The 14317-nt window shown below is 34.4% G+C and overlaps 1 non-coding gene across 1 annotated transcript; it reads right to left on the bottom strand.

Moving 5' to 3' along the window:
• Positions 1-13545: 13545 nt before the first annotated feature.
• On the bottom strand, positions 13546-13618 carry TRNAA-CGC (transfer RNA alanine (anticodon CGC)). Its single transcript has one exon. It is a non-coding gene; the product is annotated as a tRNA-Ala (tRNA).
• Between the last annotated feature and the right edge of the window lie 699 nt (positions 13619-14317).

Below are 14317 nucleotides of genomic sequence, written 5' to 3'. Positions count from 1 at the left end.
TCTAGACTAAGAATTGTAAATTTTAATTGGACTGGACTACATTATACAAAAAAGCTGCAAGAGCTATCTGGCTAGGGGAAGTAGTGACTTCCTAGAGGTCTTTTTAATGGAAACTGGCTCGTATTCACGTCATTCAGGGCAAAAAAGCCTTGAAACCTCTCCTGCATTCAGTACGTATGCTCGGTTTTGAACCCGGGTGGAATGAATTTAAATTTAAACTGGAGTTATTGAAACGGCCTGATAGGTGAGCACACAGGGATGTTATTGAAACGGCCTGATACGTGAGCGATGTTAAGTCAAAAGGCTTACCTCGAGAGAAGATGAAAAGGAAAACAGAGTTAGGCAACATCATAACTTCTTTTCGGATTTAAATACCATGTTTTCCGATTTGAGCAATAAAACTTTCAGTAACGATGTAACAAAATTTCTATCTCATTATCTTTACTTCTCCTTTCTCTTTATTACAATTCAAATTTACTTTATTCCTCATTTTAACCTAAAATAAAAAGACATGTTGTGTTGGAGTTGAACTTTTATCTCCATTTTTACGGTGATCGAATAAAAGCCTACTGTACGAAAGCACACATGACAAAAGCCCACCATAATAACCCCACTGTGATAATTATTCAGTTTAATCCACAGGTGAAAGCGCACACAGATAAAAGCACACGTCGATATAAGCACACACTGACAAAAGTCCATATGAATAAAAGTCACGTGGTTTCATAAAATATAAAATGCAATATAAAATGTATTTCTGATTATAATTATAATAAATGGAGTATTTTAGTCTGATTTTTGATATCTCAAAAATATGTTTGTTTATATATTTTGTCACTATTTTATTTGTATATTTGATTAAGCCAAGCTTTTTTGCTTCTGGTTAAGTGGTTAGCTAGCTATTATGCTTCGATAATAAATCTGAATTTTACTTATTTATTTATTTACTTTGAGTGTATGTGAAAACGAAACATATCATTGTGAAGTTCCTCAAAAGCTATGTTTAACGTTATACGGCTAAGATTAATTATTCGTATGTTTCAATATTAAAAAAATGGGGGTGGGTTGTTATTTAATCAAAGAATAGACTGAATTACTTTTACAGTTATAAAAATAACTTATTCTGCAAATTAAATTATTTTTATAGCTTAATTTATTAATAAAGTTTTCGTTCTTAAACTATAATGTAAAGCAGTATCATCGAGGATAAAAACCCTGAAAAGAGATTTTTAGCAATGACAAAGTTTCGCTTCTGAAGTTCACGAATATTGCTTTTACAAATGTCCCATCCTAAATTAAAGCTGTTTTGCACTCATTTTTGTTTATACCTAATAAACACATCTAGTAATTTCAGGATGATAATTTATATCTCGTGGTACTAAATGTTAAATTAAAATTCTAATTTTTTTTTTAATTTGCAGTAAATTTCCTAAAAAAGAACATTTCTCCGCTTTAAAGTGAAAAGCATAACATGAATCAGAATTATAAATATTTCATTACAATGTTTATTTTATTTTTATATTTATTCAAATTAGCAGCTACTCATACATGAACAGAAACTGTAGTGATAAGTATATATTAAACTAAAAATCATACTTTAAAAAAGGTATATCAGAAAAAATATGCATGTGTAATCACGATTACAGTTATAAAGCTTAGGTTAGGTTATTATAATTTCGGCAAAGCGTACGAGGGTTATCTGCCTGAGAAGAGTTGAGTTGAGTTGAGTTGAGTTGAGAGCAGAATCTGGACACCCGTGCGGCTTACTAAGACTATTCGGGTCTAGTCCAAGTTCCGCAACTATCCGGGACAACACCTCATGGGGCCTATAAGGGCATACATTGGTCCTGTATACATGCTTACATAGTTCATAACATATGCTTATAGTTACATAGTTCATAATATATGCTTACATAGTTACATAGGTCATGGTACATGCTTATATACAAGTAGTTCATAATACATAGATCTTTCATAATACCTGCTTACATAGTTCATACATATACATGCTTACATAGTACATAGTGGCTTACATAGTTCATACTTGCCTACATAGTTCATAATATATTGAGCCTGTTACATAATACATACATAGTTCATAATAATTTTCATTGGCCATAGTACATACATGTTTCATGATATATTGAAGTTCCTCAAAAGCTATGTTTAACGTTATACGGCTAAGATTAATTATTCGTATGTTTCAATATTAAAAAAATGGGGGTGGGTTGTTACATAATACATACATAGTTTATAATAATTTTCATTGGCCATAGTACATATATGTTTCATAATATATACAGTGGGCCGTAATACATACATGTTTCATAATATATACAATAAAAATTAAAAAATAAATAAATAAAATAATAAAAAAAAGATAGAAGAGAGAGTGAAGAGAGATTGACAGGGAACTACTCCCCACTGCACAAATCTGTTCCCAATTCCTCCAGTTTCTGCATTATCTTGCATATTTTGATGCGAAATGCTGGCTGTTTGATCAGATAACGCTTATGAAAAGTTGCCTGTTCCGGAAGCAGCACATGCCACTGTGCGTGCCTGAGAAAAGCAATGCCTTCGAGGGGCGGCTCGTCCGTCTAAGCTCAAACTCATTTCAAACTACAGCGGTCTTAAGGAAAACTGAGCCCACCGGCGGCCGAGCGGTAACGTCGCTGAACACTGGTAGTTCGGTCCGAGGTTCGAATCCCACGAACGGGCTGACTGCGTGGGTGTTTTCGTGGTTTTCCCCATGTGTAACGTGTATACGAGAGAGTTTCCCTTAAAAAGTCCTCCACGAAGGCATCCCTCCCTTAAGGCAGATAGCCCTCGAGTGCTTTGCCGTAATCTAATAAACCAAACCAACTTAAGGAAAACTGTAAATTATACACTCCTAAAGTTAGATAGAATTGTATTCTTTAAAAGAACAGAAATATTCACATTTAGAAAATTTGCTGCAAGTTTAAAAATTAGAATCTGAATTTAAAATTTAGTACCACAGGTTATAAATTATCATCTTGGAAACACTAGATGTGTTTATTAATTATAAACGAAGATGAGTGCATGAATTTAATTTACGATGGAACATTTTGTTAAAGTTCGGAAACAAGCTTTATCACTTCTAAGAGTTCTTTTTTAAGATTTTTATCCTCGAAGGTACTACTTGATATTATACTCGTAGTTCAAGAATTAAAAAGGTCTATAAAATTAAACTATAAATAATTAATAAAATAGATTTATAGAATGAATTATTTTTATAATTGTAAAAATAATTTATTCTGTTTTTTGACTAAATAACATCTACCCTATTGTTAACATTAAAACATACACATAACAAGTCTTAGCCATAAAACATTAAAAATAGCTTCTGAAGAACTTCGTAATGATATTTTTCTTTTTTACACACACACGCAAAATAAATAAATAATTGAAAACGAAAAAATAATAAATAAATAAAATTTTCAATTTTATCATCAAAACATAATTGCTAAAAACAGAAAGCGAAAAAGCTTGTTTTAAACTTAATAAAATATACATACAAAATACTCATAAAATATACAAACAGACATATTTTTTAGACGTAAAACTTCAGACTCAAATATTCCATTTATTATAATCACAATCATAAATACATTTTATGCTGATAAAAGTCAGCCATGTAACTTTTTATGCATGTGGGATTTTACTTAATGTGGTCCTGAGTGATCTTATGCCAATGTGGGCTTTTATTTATGTACGCTTTCATCAGTGCAGGTATTTGTGGAGTGGGCATTTGTCACAGTGGGATTATTTAGTTGAGCTTTTGTAGCGCGCACTTCCGTCAGTGAGATTTTTATCAGGAAACACAATATTACACCTGGGATAATCAAGATATATGCGTGTTTTATGAAGTTGAATTATAGATGGAAAATATAAAATATTTTTGATTTTTCATGTCACAATTCTATAATTTCATCTCAAATTTCTTAGAAACTTTTTGGGTGTTCCTTTTTAGTACGAAGTTCATTTGTCCTTAAATAGTTCTTTACTGATACGGTGAGTGACACGGGAAATGACAGCTTTTCGGCTATTCATAGAAACAGATATAAGTTGCCCCTGTGCAGCCTACGAAATTCCAGACGCGAAAGCAATTTATTTCCATGAAAGGGAATGTAAATTACAATTTCACTTAACGCTTAGTTAAAAGGAGATTTTCTGAACGTAAAGTGATATTTGTCAAGTTGGTGGATTTTCTCTCGAACGTTAAATAAATACCTCAGAGATCCATTAATATACTGAAGATGCAACTTATCCCTTTTCAGTTGTCAGCAAACTTGTGATTGTTTAAGTAATTGTTATTTCATTAACTGAAAGCGAGACTACTTCAAAGTCTGAACTAAAAACTTCTATTTATCCAAGGCATTTGCAAATGATTTTTTAGTAACAAAAATGAGTGTCTGAGAATTAAATAAGATGCATTTTCATTAAGAAAACTAAATTCAGCTCCAATTTCTCCAAACTAACTGAAACCACACCCTACATGTATTTCAAAATTTCAAATAATTGGATTTCTTTTCTTGTAGGCCAAATAGGTATGCAATGTAATGTAAGCCAGAATATCATATATTTTCTTTCATCGTATTTCCAACCATAAATTGTTTAGCGTATTTTGTTTCAATACAAATAAGAAATAAAATAGTTTTATTTCCGTAAAAGAAAATACATACGTTTTCGAAAAAACAAGCAGAGAAACATTTTACTCGTCGTAACGCACACCCGTTTGCACTAGAATTAAACGATAAAATTCGTTTATTATTGCACTAAAAGTTTTATTGAACATTTATTATAATCACAATCATAAATACATAATACATACATAGTTCATAATAATTTTCATTGGCCATAGTACATACATGTTTCATGATATATTGAGCCTGTTACATAATACATACATAGTTTATAATAATTTTCATTGGCCATAGTACATACATGTTTCATAATATATACAGTGGGCCGTAATACATACATGTTTCATAATATATACAATAAAAATTAAAAAATAAATAAATAAAATAATAAAAAAAATATAGAAGAGAGAGAGAAGAGAGATTGACAGGGAACTACTCCCCACTGCACAAATCTGTTCCCAATTCCTCCAGTTTCTGCATTATCTTGCATATTTTGATACGAAATGCTGGCTGTTTGATCAGATAACGCTTATGAGAAGTTGCCTGTTCCGGAAGCTGCACATGCCACTATGCGTGCCTGAGAAGAGCAATGCCTTCGAGGGGCAGCTCGTCAGTCTAAGCTCAAACTCATTTCGAACTACAGCGGTCTTAAGGAAAACTGAGGCCACCGGCGGCCGAGCGGTAACGTCGCTGAACAGTGGTAGTTCGGTCCGAGGTTCGAATCCCACGAACGGGCTGGCTGCAAGGGTGTTTTCGTGGTTTTATTGCACTAAACTAAAGGATTTGTTTTTTATTTCATAAAATACACTTCTTCTTTATGCTCAAAAATAATTAATTTAACATTTTCTAAATTATTTTATTAAATCATACTATTTTTATTAATTACATTAAATATAAATTTTAACTAAGTATGTAATATTGCTTTAAAATGTTTAAATTTTTAAAAAAATGAAAATATACATAACTTAAATTAACAAACATTTTAATGTTACTTAACACAGAACAAAACTAAAAGCGATGTATATAATTGGAGCAAACTCAGTGTTGTTATAGATGCCCAGAAACAGCGAATGTCAGATGTTATAACAGACGTCAACATTGTAGCCCAGACTTTCCCTTCATTTTCGTCACGATACTTCATGATGCATCCAAGAGACATTGCTAAGTGATTCTGAATACCAGATGACAGAATTACCCTTTTACGCATCACAGCATTACTATTGCGCTATCCTTTAAATCTCCAATTCCCATAATTGTCCCATGATTGAAGAAACTTGAGTTAGATTCAATAGGGTACAATGACATAGTACCCTATTGAATCTTCGGAAACAGCGTGCTCTGATTACATCATCGCCTTGTCGCTGTTGTCGAATATTCTGACGGAATAGCCACCTCCCTAGCCTAAAATCGAAGATGCGATGTTTTTGTTTCTAGCTTGTTCAATTGGTTGCATCATCATGGAGGGATCTTCGTGGTATTTTTATTTACTGATGTAAACAACACTACTAAAGAGCACGACCTGAGAGAGCGGTCGATCAATTATTTTGTATCTTTTTTTGGAGCGCATTTTTAGTGCATTTTAGAACTGCTCTCTGTGTTTATTGACTTTGCATTTCCTAATACTTGCAAATTTAGCTAACACGTCAGATTTAGAAAATGTGAGGCGAATTTTCTTGTGTTGTATCTCTATTTTTTTTTTTAATTGAAAGTTTATATAAATATATAAAAAAAAGATTTAACACCTGTTTTTCTTCTATTTGTAGAATTTAAAGCCCATTCTTTTGTGACTCTTCTCGTGTGAAATAAATTTCTGTTAATTTTTTCTTATTTAGAAAAAGAAGACATGAATCGTTTTACTAAAGACATGCATCCTTTTATTAATTAAAAAAAATTAGCTAAATCAATATTTCAGCTTGATTTCATAATAAGTTTCCCAACTCCGGGACATTGTGTGCGGTGCAGACGAAATAAAAGCAACATTTGAAGATCTTGTGCCGGAAACGTGGTCGCCAGTTATCTCTAAAACGCAGAAAATAAAAAATATTCAAAAAATAACTAACTTAATAAGAATTCAACTTAAATTCTGTACAGAGACTATTAACACGAAGATTGGCCTTTTGACACTGTCTGTAGTGAGCGAAATGCAAATACTACAATACGTCTTCTATTTTTCAGCAGAACTAAGTTCTGGCCTTTAAGGAAGACATGAACTGACTGAAAATCACGCGCGTATTCTGGCAGCAGGAAGGCTCTTTTGGCTAGATGCCACTTCTTAAATACATATATAGTTTGCAGACTCATTAACGTATAAAAATCGCACTCGCACTTATTCTGGTCGAAAATTGAAAATAAGAGAGGATAGCAAAGTTTTAAAGTAAAATAAACGTTAGTAAAACTTAAAATCCTTATAAGCTCTTCGGCGTTTGCCATATTTCTATCCAAAGTCATTCTCGCATTTAGTAAATTCGAGCTAGAGCATGTTAGGCTCTTTCAATTGTAGATTTCAACATCTAATTAATTTAAATTTTAAATTCACGTGTTTGTTAACTGATATCCCTGATACTGCGTAGACATTCTGTTCAGTTTAAAGTTTTCAATAAATTGGTTGTTTAAACTTTCTTCGGACTCACTTATTTAGATAGACCCTCCCGGCTCTATTAGCATGGAGTAAGAAATCAAGTTAATTACGGATTGAAACTCACCAATGGAACTTCACAGAAGTTGGGATCAAAAGACGAGAAGAGTTGCAAAACATCTTCAAGTGCAATAAAATGACCCATTCAGATGTAGGTTTAGAACCAGTTAGAACTTCCAGGAGTTGATTGATGAATAAAAGTTGTCAGAATGTTAGGTAGTTGCTTAGTATTTTCATCTGATAACTGTACATTTGTTTCTTTGTTTTCTATTAATCATTGCCCTGTCAATACACTCTATAACAAAACAAATCGACTCATAAAGAAGGAGTTGTCCGATGGAGACCAAAATTGGTGGATTGGAAGATTATGTACAGAATAGAAAATTATTAAACTTTCAGAACAATTGAATAATTTATTTCAGAGTTACATAGTTGTAAAGTAACTAGCTCAATAAGGAGTTAATCACCTCTAGCCTAGATACAAGCTGCAACACTGCAGCGCATAGACTGATAAAGCTTCCGGGTGGTCTCCTGCGGTATTTCTTACAAAATTTGCTCCAATTGTCGGGCTTGGTCACCAACATTCTCTGGTAGATGCAATCGCCTCCCCATCATATGCCAAACAACATGTTCGATGGGAGAGAGAACTGGCGATTTGGCTGAACAAGAAAGTATTTGACAAGCTGTAAGACAGCTCATAGCAACACGTGCTGTAAGTGGTAAGATTGCTGGAGAGCCCCTACCCACCTGATCACAAAGTGCCATAAGTGGACTGACATTATCTTGCTGAAAAATAAGGTCACAGTACTGCAATAGCAAAGGTAGCAAAACAGGTCTCAGAATGTACCGCTGTGCTGTAACTGTGCCTCTATTGACCACCAAAGGGATCCGGCTATCAAGTTAAATGGCACCCCAGACCATAACTCCTGGTTCAGGACCTGTGTGCGGTGCAATAGTGAAAGCAGGATCGGCACGTTGATCTGGGAGTCTCCAGACACGTCTTCGATGATCGTCACGACACAGTTAGAAGCGGAATTCCTAGCTAAAGACTATACGTCCCCAGTCAGCATCATTCTAACCTTATCGAGCCAAGTACCACTGTAATCTGGCTCGACAGTGTGCAGGTGTAAGTGGTAGATGGCGTAATGGTCGGTACGAATGTAAATTTCGCTCTATAAGCCGACTGTGAATGGTCATGGTGGACGATCGAGTGCGGGTCGCACGTGTGAGGGTTGATAGCGATAAATCAGGCGCTGTGACAGCTGATCTGACAATCAATCTGTCCTCCTACTCTGTTGTGGCTCTAGGTCGATCGCTACCATCATAATGCTGAAATCTGCCATTGTCCACCCATTTTTGCCAGCATCTTCTAATCGCCGCATCGCTTCGCTTCATATGACGAGCGATTTTCCGATTTGCCCAACCTGCCTCTTTCAATCCAATGATACGACTTCTTTCAAAAATCTGACAGTTGCTCATAATGAGCTCCAATCCTGCGGCGAGACATTTTTTTCAGTCGCTTTAAGGTATCCTAAATCGGAATGCGACAGAAATTTTTAACAACAGTTCAAGGATAGTTCCTTATATACATCTGCTCGATGCGCAGTTCCGATATGATGGAGATCGCACTATTCATTGAACACCAAATTTTAAGCACTTTCATAATTGGTCAAAACGTTTATGCATATAAATTTCAAAGCAATCGGATGGTTTCTTCTTGGTGAGTCATTTTTTTTCGTTATAGAGCGTATTTGTTTTTTCTGTTTGAATTTACATTGTACTAAATAGTAAATGAAAATGCACTTGAAATGCAGTTTATTCATATAACGTTATATACTGTAATTTTATTTTGTAAGAGTAAAGAGGTACGATTTTATCATAAAAGATTTTTGAATTTATGTCAATGCTTAGCCGGAGGGCGTTCGAACATAAGATACCTAAGAGAATTTTTTGCCGTTAACTTTTCCCATGAAACAGACAAAAACATAACAGTAGGAAGAATTGCAATAAATGATAAATAATTTGATCCAGCATTAGTGCCGGGAGCGATAATTTCATTTTAATGTGTTCACATACTCGCTGATATGTACAATAAAGAGTAAAAGTTTCTTCGGAAGAATAAATTACTAAGCATCTCATAAACGACGTCACATTTATTTCTAATCAAAAACTGCATTATTCCTCGGATGATAAATAAGGTGAGGTATTAGTCAACACTTGGTTATGTATAAATACTTAATAATAAAGTAATTAACGATGACACAGGTTTTATTTTCGATGCTTCTATATATACATATAGATAGTAAAGCAAAATTTATGCAAAACACATTAGCTTAAAATTTAACATATCATCGTATAGTATATTAATACAGCAACTTCAAAGCTGCAACTCTTGCAACAGTTATGGGCCACTATCCTTCTGAAAGTTTTTTTCACAAAATGGTAGTCATGTTTTTTTATTACGAGTTAGCTAAGTAATGTAGCATTTATTTGAACTTTTGATATATCTTTATGTTATTGTATATCTTTTATGTTTTACAGGACGAAATTCTAAACTTAAAATTTTCTTTTATAGTAAAACAATTTTTGTAAATATGTTTCATTTTTAAGTGTTTTTGATTTATTTCAAATATTATTTCAGTATAATTCAAGTGTTTTTCTAACATTTTTACAAAATGTTTTCGTAGAAGTCAGAATTTTGTCGAGATATTTTTCTAGTCCACTTGAGACATGAACTGAATTTAATTTGTATATCTATAAAATTGAATTTTCACTCAAATATTCTGGGAAGACGAAACACGATTCAGATTTCCTTAACTTTTGATCGTTGTATCAAAGGGGTTAATACTTCTTGAAAAGTCAGCCTTTTTTTCAAGGAATCAGCAATAATTAATTTAATATTTTATATTGCATCTTTAACTGGCCAGTATCTTCAATGTGTAGCAATAGTTTTGTCATTACAATACACTTTTACATTACTTTTTCCAGGATGACAATCTCTCCATTATATGAGTATACAGATAGACAAATATAGATATTCTGCAATAGTCTCTTAGCTCTCTAATTTAATACGGATGTTCCGCCTTTCCGTCCTTTATATAACGCTGGTTAACAAAATAATTTGCAAATTAAAATTCAAACACACAATATCGAAACTTTTCTTTTAATAGCTAATGATAAAATTGCAAACCATAACTTTCTCGTCTTTCATCTTAGAATACGTCGCATTTCGCTTACTGCTTCTCTTGCTAGACAGACCCACTAATAGCTGCTGCTTCAAGCATATTTCAAATTTATAAACGGTATATATGTAGTTCTTCGAGAACAGGTGCGTATGCCAAGTTATTTGTAACTGCAAATGTCAGTTAGAAATAAGAGGAATGTTTTAATCCGCCTGCGTCTATAAATTTTCGTGGGACTACAAAATATCTACGCGATGTCAAATTTCCTAAACTATTACATATATATTGAAAACAAAATCTATATATAGACATGTATATAAATGTATGCATTAATAATAATACATAGAAATATGAATTTTGAATAGATCATTAACGCAGTACCTCATTCTACATAAAATAGGTCCGCGCTGTTATTTACTCTCTCAGGATGTTATATTACATTTTCATGAATATAATCATTACATTATGCAAAATATCAAGTTGCCAAGTCTGAAGAAGTATGACAATAATGATGTTTTTCTGTGAGCCTTTACGAAGTACTTTCAGAAACAGCATTTATTTATATATTTATTTATTATTCTGCCTGTTTCACCTCTTAATGGGCACTAAAGGTCAGTCATGTTATCCTGATCGTTGCACCAGCAACCTTTTTCATCTTTTCAACCTTATTATTGAAAAACAGATTTAACATTAGAGTATTGCTTTTGTTGGGTGCTACAACTTACAATATTTTGGGTATGTTAGTATAAAATTAGCAAAAAGGGTTAGTTAGTTTAGATATATTTACATATATACATGAATAGAGGCTCTCTGCCTTTACATTTCGTCAAGTGCCTAGACCTGGTTATCTGCTATGATTATGTTTCTCTTAGATTAGACATACTCTATGATGGTTCTGACGCCCCGCTGTCCGTAATAATCCTGAAGAAAGTCTTTGAGGCTATGTGATCCCTGGAGCTGAGGAATGGCGGCTCTGATGGGAGAAGTGAGCACACAGTCGTGGATGTAATGTGAGACGTCTGGAAATCATTCGTGATTTGTGAGAGCTTGTTGTAGATAGAAGTCTGTTTTGAGCCTCCTGGTGGAGACCACAGGAAAGGTGGAGTAGGTGTGTCGACCGGTGTTTTTTTTCCCTGAGTCGTCCCAGCGAGCTTGCCAGATGGACATGAAGGTGCAGAAAATCTTGTGCTTGGCAGAGACTATGGAGAGTGGGATCTCTGAGTCGATGGAAGGGTGACTTGTGGCTTCTTTAGCTAAATAGCCGGCCCTTTCGTTACCTTGGGTGCCTTGATGACTACGTACCCAGCATAGAGACACTTGTCTGGAAGAAGACAGGTTAATAAGCACTTCCTTTTAATGAGGAGATGTGGAAGACTTGAGTGCCGTTCTTGTTCAGTGCCTGTAGGACGCTCATGCTGTCTATGTAGAAGCTGATGGATGGAAAATTGGTTTTGCCTTCCCAGAGAGCTGCATTCTTTAAAGCAAAGGACTCAGCTTGGAAAACTGAGGCGTGGTCGCTAGGCGTGGTCGCTGAACCGTGCTGAGTGAATTTCTGTATTGTTGTGAAAAGCGACAACCTACTTGCTCTGAAACTTCAGAGACATCAGAAAGATTTCTAAGTCCTGTCCTTTTGATAGATGTTTAAGCAATTTTAGATCTTTCGTGAGAGCTGGGTGGACGGGAGTATAGTGGCATTGGGGTTCTAAGGAGCCCTGGTCTATGAATGAGGGGTCATCGAGCTGGAAGGAGTCCTTAAAATGAACTAACCTGTAAGCACCACATTCAAATTTCTGCTTTGAGATCTAAGCGGAGAACCCCTGTTAGGATTTGAACAGCTGCTGTGGATGTGATAGCAAAACACTTAATGGTCTTGAGAAGGGTGATGCGCTGAATTTGGAGTAGCTTCTGACGAACCCTTACCGTGACAGTCATCCAGATGGGGAAGCCGTCCTTTCAGTACCCCTCAGATAAAGATTTTTCAAAAGTTTTCCTTTTAGGTTCCATTTGCTTGTGACGATGAGATTTAAGCCATTAATAAGATTGCAGGTTTTATCTTGTATCATCGTTAAGTGCGGTACCCAGGTGAGTTTTCTAACCTAGGTATTTTAATTATCTAGGTACCTAGGTATTTTAAAGTCTCTTCATTTTTTAGTGCTCTGCTCTGCCGTTTTATACGGGGTGGGCTGTTTATAAGTATATTACCCTTTGGAAGAGTGATCATTTTTGTCTTATCGATGCTGAATTTAAGCTTGAGTTTGAGGCTCCAGCCAATGATAAGATCTAATTCCTTTTTCGCTTTGTTTTCTATTTTGGTGCGATTACCTGATTGAATGATTAGAATAAAGTCGTCGGCGTAGACCTGGATTTGTGTGTTTCCTTCGAAATCTAGATCTAGTGCAGTATTCGCAATGAGATTGAAGAAACAGTAGTATAAAAAGCTTATTATTTGCGGCATCAGATTATTATGTAGATAACTGCGGACTGTAGATATGTATATTTTATTATTCTTTGGTGCGTTATATTATTATAATGTATAGTGCATCTTATTATTATAATAAATTGCGTTATATTATTATTTACTGATTTCATTCGGTTAGCATAAAATTCATGATCGTGAGCTGATAAACTATTAAGGTGACTGACTGTATTACATAATTACTTGAATATTCGAAGTATTACTTACATCTCAAGCAGAGTTTTCTACTAATGAAAAAAAATATGGAAATAAATCTTCGAAAGATGTTCAGATGGGCAAGTTTATGAAATGTATACAAGGTGTTTAGAAAGAAAAATTATTCTAAACTTAATACTCTTATTTATGATGAGAGAGTTAATGAATGGAAATGTTAAGAACCCATCTATATCATGTGTAAGAAAATATAAAAGGGCCATATCTTCATACTTCTACCGAAAAGAGTCAATTCAATTAAAAACTATTGAACAGGATTAATACAATTTAGAAGAACTAGCTACATCATTCGTAAACTATTTTTAAAAATGTAGCATTTATAACTGTGTAGAGACATTAGATTATTTCGAAACAGGAGAGATGAAAAATGAGCAGTGCCCTCGCCAGGACTCGAACCACGGACCTCTCGAATGCGCATTGAGCGTGCTGACCACTACACCACGAAGGCACGCTAAGAAGGTGGGAGAAATGCCTTATATACTCCCCCTTTAAAAGGGCGACCGGGTTTTTAGGGGACTTAATCGCCCAAATCCTGGTGGTGAAGAATCATCATTCACCACCTTTTAGTTCAGGCGCTACTGTAGAGACATTAGGAATTTTTGGTAGCAGGAGACTTGAAAAATGACCAACCCCCTCGCCGGGAATCTAACCACGCACCTCTGGAATCCGCGCCCAGTGTGATTACCACTACACTACGAAGACATGCTAAGAAGACGGGAGAAATACCTTATAACTGCTTAGTTTCATGTGATATTTTTAAAGCTAGTTAAACACACTCTGCTAATATTACATTAGTCCATTTTTAGAGTTAGCGCCGTATCATTTTGAAGCTGTCGATGACTTTAATTCTATTTCAGATTGTTTCTCACTTTTTTTTTATTCATCTTCTTCAAAGCATGAAAATGTAATTCATTTTTGCTTCTGAAATAAGCAGTCAAAACGTAGATGCATAACAGAAATTTTAGAACAAAATTTTAGTAGAATTGTAACTTCTACGTAACAGCAAAGATCTAATTCCCCTGTAACTGTTCCAAGAGACTTCCGGGATATTTCCTTTGCTTGAATCATCCTTTCTGGAGAATTGCAATTTAATTAGTTTTTTTAATAATTACCATCTAGATTATGCAAAATAGTTGACCTTCACTAT

This window comes from Stegodyphus dumicola, chromosome X2 (assembly GCF_044657685.1).
Source record: "Stegodyphus dumicola isolate Sdum_Otavi_A_Nest chromosome X2, ASM4465768v1".
NCBI classification, from domain to species: domain Eukaryota; kingdom Metazoa; phylum Arthropoda; class Arachnida; order Araneae; family Eresidae; genus Stegodyphus; species Stegodyphus dumicola.
Note: the sequence above shows the minus strand (reverse complement) of the source record. Positions and strands in the feature narration are given on the sequence as shown.